The sequence below is a fragment of the Ochlerotatus camptorhynchus genome, unplaced genomic scaffold, assembly GCF_037179485.1.
Source record: "Ochlerotatus camptorhynchus isolate MF236.1 unplaced genomic scaffold, CSIRO-AGI_Acam_v1.1 ptg000077l, whole genome shotgun sequence".
Taxonomy (NCBI): Eukaryota; Metazoa; Arthropoda; class Insecta; order Diptera; family Culicidae; genus Ochlerotatus; species Ochlerotatus camptorhynchus.
In genome coordinates this window covers 10,516,493-10,522,654 of record NW_027040567.1, presented here as the reverse complement: position 1 = coordinate 10,522,654, position 6,162 = coordinate 10,516,493, and positions in this window count along the sequence as shown.

Here is a 6,162-nt window from a genome sequence, read left to right as displayed (position 1 = left end):
ATTTTTTCCAGTCCTTACCTCGGAATTCTCCTAAGAATTCCATAGAAGTTTACCTCAGAATTTTCTTGAAATTCGTATCATAATCATATATTCTCAGGATCCTCCTGCTCTTGGAATCAACCCAAGGTTTCTCAAAGTATTGTCCCAAAATGATGTTGAAATTCGCATCAGAATTCCATGGAATTGTTTATCAGAATTCTTTTAAAATACCTTGAAAGAATCGCTTAGAATTTCCTTTAAACTATTCTGAGAATTTGATTCCCTTAGAATTTTTCTCGAAAAGCTCTCGAAAATTCTTCTGCATCTTCCTGGAATGCTACTGAAAACCTCTTTGGAATGTTGCTCAAAAATCTCTTTGAATTGCTCTAGATTTTCCTGGAAATTTCATCACAATCCTCTCTTCAGAACTACGGTGGTGCAGTGGAAAACGTGACTGCCTCTCACTCCTTATAAAAACTTTTTCATGTCTGAACTACCGTACCATTTTTACACAAAACTAAACCAGTGAAGCTCAAAATCAGCTCCGAACCCAATGAAGCTCAATTTGTGATTCAATTTTGTCATCAGCAACTAAACACTTGGATTAATCGAGAATTCCATATGAAAAGGGCTTATATAATTAGAAAATAATATAATTGATTATATTGTCTACTACTGAGGCATTCTTTGCTAAAATTATCCATAAATAATTAGGTATGAATAAAATTTAAATTGAGATCTTCTTTCGTATCAACAACGATTTGGGAATTCAACTTATCGCATCATAATTCTATATGCCCTTCTGTTATTTATACCTAAACCATTAACATTATATACCTACCACTTCATTCTACCTTACTTACCTTACCAATCAGACTAAGGCCTTGTTGTCCTCTGCTGTCCGAAGAAGTCGACTCCACTCTACTCGATCCATGGCCACACTTCGCCAGCCTCGTAGTCTTAGTAGGTCGCCTTCTACTTGGTCGATCCACCTTGCCCGCTGAGCGCCTCTTCTTCTTGTTCCTGTTGGGTCGCTTTCTAGAACCATTTTCACTGGGTCGTCGTGCGGCATTCTTACGACGTGCCCAGCCCACCGTAGTCACCCAATTTTTGCAATGTGGACGATGGATGGTTCTCCCAGCAGCTGGTGCAATTCGTGGTTCATTCGCGTCCTCCACGTTCCGTCATCGATCTGCACTCCACCGTAGATGGTACGCAACACCTTCCGTTCGAAAACACCAAGGGCGCGTTGGTCCTCCACGAGCATAGTCCAGGTCTCGTGGCCGTAGAGGACCACCGGTCTAATCAGCGTCTTGTAGACAGTCAACTTCGTGCGGCGCCGAATTTTATTCGACCGGAGCGTCCTCCGGAGTCCAAAGTAGGCACGATTCCCTGCCATAATGCGTCTTTGAATTTCTCTGTTGGTATCATTTTCGGCGGTGACCAGTGAGCCCACAAATACACGAACTCATCGACCACCTCAATTTCTTCACCGTCAATCTGAACTCGGGGTGGGAGGCTAACATTGTCTTCTCTAGAACCTCTTCCTTTCATGTGTTTTGTCTTTGATGCGTTGATGGAAAGTCCAATCCGTCTAGCTTCAGCCTTCAGTCTGATGTACGTTTCCGCCATCGTCTCAAAGTTCCGTGCCATGATGTCAATGTCATGGGCGAAGCCAAGAAGCTGGATGGACTTTCTGAAGATCGTGCCACTCGTGTCTATCCCAGCTCTTCTGATCACACCTTCTAACGCGATGTTGAATAGCAGACACGAAAGTCCATCACCTTGCCGTAACCCCCTTCAAGATTCAAAGGGACTCGAGAGTGTCCCCGATACTCGAACAACGCACATCACTCGATCCATCGTCGCCTTGACCAATCGCATCAGCTTATCCGGAAATCCGTACTCGTGCATAATCTGCCTTAGCTGATCTCGATCGATTGTGTCGTATGCGGATTTGAAATCGATGAACAAATGATGTGTGGGCACGTTGTATTCGCGGCATTTTGGTCCGTGGTAGCGAAAATTTGGTCCGTGGTAGCGCGGGCACCCATGAATCCCGCCTGGTATTGCCCCACTCTCTTGCAAATGGTGACAGGCGGCGGCATAGAATTTGGGAGAGTACCTTGTAGGCGGTGCTCAGCAGTGTGATCGCGCGATAGTTGCAGCAATCCAACTTGTCGCCCTTTTTGTAGATTGGGCATACGACACCTTCCATCCACTCCTCCGGTAATATCTCCTCCTCCCAAATCTTGGCAATTACCCAGTGCAGCGCTCTAGCCAGTGCTTCACCACCGTATTTTAATAGCTCACTTGGTAGTTGATCTACACCAGTTGCTTTGTTGTTCTTCAGCCGACCGATCTCCTCCTCAACTTCTTGAAGATCAGGGGCCGGTAGACTGTCGTCTTCTGTGCGTGCTCCAAGGTCTGTTGCCGTGCCTCCTTCGTTTTCTGCTGCATCACCGTTGAGGTGCTCGTCATAGTACTGCTTCCACCTCGCAATCACCTCACACTCGTTCGTGAGAAGGTTGCCGTCCAAGTCCTTGCACATATCGGCTTGCGACACGTAGCCATTGCGCGAACTATTTAACTTCTCGTAGAACGTCCGTGTGTCGTTTACGCGGTACAGATTTTCCATCGCGATCTCGGTCTTCCTGCTGACGCTTCTTCCTTCGAAAAACCGAGTTTTGTCTGTTCCGCGCTTGTCTGTATCGCTCCACATTAAATGTCGTGCGGTGTTGCAGCATTCTCGCCCGTGCTGCATTCTTCTCCTCTGCTAACAGTTTGCATTCGCCGTCAAACCAGTCATTTTTTCGGTGCGGGATTGTACAGTACTTAGTGCCGCTGCAGCAGTACTACCTATGGCTGAACAAATGTGCCACCAGCCATCTTCAAGAGAAGCTGCGCCAAGCTGCTCTTCCGTGGGTAGTGCAACTTCCAGCTGCTGCGCGTAGTCCTGGGCAACTCCGGCGTCCCGTCGTTGTTCAATGTTGGTTCGCGGCGTTCGACTTTGACGGGTGTTATGCACCGTCGAGAGTTTTTAGCGCATGCATACTGCAACTAGGTAGTGGTCCGAATCTATGTTCGCACTGCGGTACGTGCGGACGTTGATAATGTCGGAGAAGAATTTCCCGTCGGTTAGAACGTGATCGATGTGGTTTTCTGTGTGTTGGTCAGGTGATCTTCAGGTGGCTTTGCGGGGGAAAAAGGTGCTTCGGACTACCATACCCCGAGAAGCTGCAAATTCACGCATCGTTGGTCGTTGTCGTTCGATACGGCATGCAAGCTGTTTGACCCGATTGCCGGTCTATACATTGCCTCCCGTCCAACCTGAGCGTTCATGTCGCCGATGACGATTTTGACGTCCCGTTGCGAACAGCCGTCGTACACCTGCTCCAGCTGCGCATAGAACGCTTCTTTCTCGTCGTCAGGTCTCCCTTCGTGTCGGCAGTGCACGTTGATGATGCTGTAGTTGAAGAAACGGCCCTTAATCCTCAACTTGCACATCCTCGCGTTGATCGACTGCCAACCAATCACGCGTTGGTGCATCTTACCCAGCACTACAAAGCCGGTTCCCAGCTCGTTGGTGGTAGAAAGTAGCCGCTCGATGCCCGCTTTTCCATACCTTTGTCCCGTCCAGCAAAGTTCGCGTCGCACCTTTCACTTTGCTGTTGCCGGACTGGCAACATTGCCCAGGCTACGCCACCCAGCTGTGTCCATGTTTCAGCTGGTAGTCTTTTGTTATCATATGACTCGGGAAGGCGTGAATACCAGGGCTAGGTATTCCGCTCTTTCCAGGTTGTCAACTCACCATTTTGTAGAACACTTCATTCTACCTATGAGCACTATAAAACTAAGGTTGATTTCATACAAGCAGCAGTCAATCTGATAACGAAAGTTGTATAGGCAAGTTTTAGTAAAATTATTATCATGGACCAAACTACATAGTAAATTAAGGCTCAAAGGATTGAAATGTTGTGCAAATATAAATAGTCCGAGAAAAATCTTGTCTTTTTTCACTCACATATTATCAGATTTTGCCCCAGATTTTGACAACAGAATAAGGGAATGATATTTTTTTTTGATAAGGTATACATGTCCAGAAAGTTTTATTGAACTCTGAGAGGGTGCTGCCAATTCCGAATAAAGAGCGAGAAATGCATCATGAGCCCTTTTCATATGAAATTCTCGATTAATCAAAGTGAACTTAAGTGCTGATTAGACAAAATTGAATCGCAAATTGAGCTTCATTGGATTCTGAAATGATTTTGAGCTTCACTGGTTTAGTTTTGTGTAAAAATGATACGTTAAAAAAATCAGAAAAAGTCATGAAAAAGTTTTTGTAAGAAAAACTTTTTTCCTTAAAAGTGCCCATCTCGCGATGTTGGTAGTAAACATAATTATCTATCTTGAGACAAAGTTTCATCCAAATCAAACATGGCCTTTTTATAAATCGACTTCAAATTTTAAAAATCGATTTTTTTTCAATGTAGATCTCTAATGGAATTTTTTCAGTATTTTTTTTTCGATAATTCGGACAATTTCCTAAAAAATATTCACACAACACATTTTTGTAGGAGTTGTCATTTTTCCATAATTTTTTTTTTTGAAAAAAATCGGCAGAAAAAGTTTGGCCCTTTTCAAAGGTTAATCTAGATAAATTTTGAAAAAACTAAGTATATGCAAATTGGCTTATTTAGTCAAGGTCCACCGCCCAGAAAGTTTCATTGAAATCTGAGAGGGTGCTGCCAGCTTCGAATACGATTTGGCGCGAAATGCGCCTATAGAAAATCACTAAACTATTTTGTTTTTACAATTACAACGATTGAATAAAAAATAAAAAAATCAGTCAGAATATCAAGGGTGAAAAAAGCGTGTCGATGCTGTGAGCAAGTTCTCTTCTCGGCAACGTGTCAGGCGTGCCATGTCACAACATCGTTACGCATTTTGCATCCTTGGCATTCTGACTGTCAAATATCTTATTGTTATGGATGGGACAACAAAGTTTTGGTATTTTCGCCGAAAATGCTAATGGGACTGTTATGCCGCACAGGGCAGTAAACTCCAGAATAGTTTGGAGAGCATTAACCATCATATTGGTACCATTCCATGATGTGCATGTTCAGCTTCACAGACTCATATAGATTTCCAGGACATTATTCAAGACTTCATTGAGCCTTTAGAACTTAAAGATCTTGACTCCACAATAATTTGAACAGCATTAAATATCTCTAGTCTTGACAACATGCACAACAATGTAATGCTTTCCGAACTATTCTGGAGCTAAGATCTGTATCCCGGTAAGTTTTAAAGAACTGATTTTCCGGAAGTTTCTCCGTTGAATGGTCTACTACCGATTGACAGTCACGAATCAGAAGAATTCTTTTCTATTTGGCCACTCGAATCCGCATAGTGCAGTCAGAAGAACTCGACCCGACCCACCGCCGACGACGATGCAAGTTATGCTCGCACATTTGAAAAATTTATGTACACTATTCATAATTTTAAGCTTATTTTTCTTCCACCCTGGCCAGACGACGACGAGAAGCGTATGGTCTATAGAAAAAGTGCATCACTTTGGAATGTCGACGCGGTCGTCGTCGCCGTCGCCTCCGGGGGGAGCGGCAGAAGCGGTTAGACGCCCTCTGTCGTCGTCGTCGTCGTCGTATTTGTTGCCCCAGAAGCACAGCGAGTCTGTTTGTATATACCTATCATAATACAGCAGTGCGCTTCTTGGAGGGGAAAACTTGTGTAGATTATGTTTGCAGTGTTGCACACAGTCTGGGGCTGGAGGTGCGTTGGTTGGTCGTTCCTCTCCCAGAACGTGGGATGCAAACGATGAAAGTATCTTGAAAATCCGGAATCAGCCGCATCGGTTGTTATGAGTGTTGCACCAGCAGCAGCGGCAACAGACGATTGTTGAACCAGCTGCCGCCTTCGTCGTTGCTGTTATGTTTAGGCGTTGAATTGAACTATGAATGATGCTAATATTCCTGTTATGTAGCATAATGGTGTGCGCATGGGTGGGTGGGTTCTCGGAGTTCGTTTGATCTTCATACGTTCTCAACTGAAAAAAAATGATTAATTTTAACCAAGTAGTAATCAAACTTATTTTCTTTTTCCATTCCAGGGCGGAACTTCGCTCAACGAAATTTCAAAGTTTGCACAATCGACAAAAAAAAA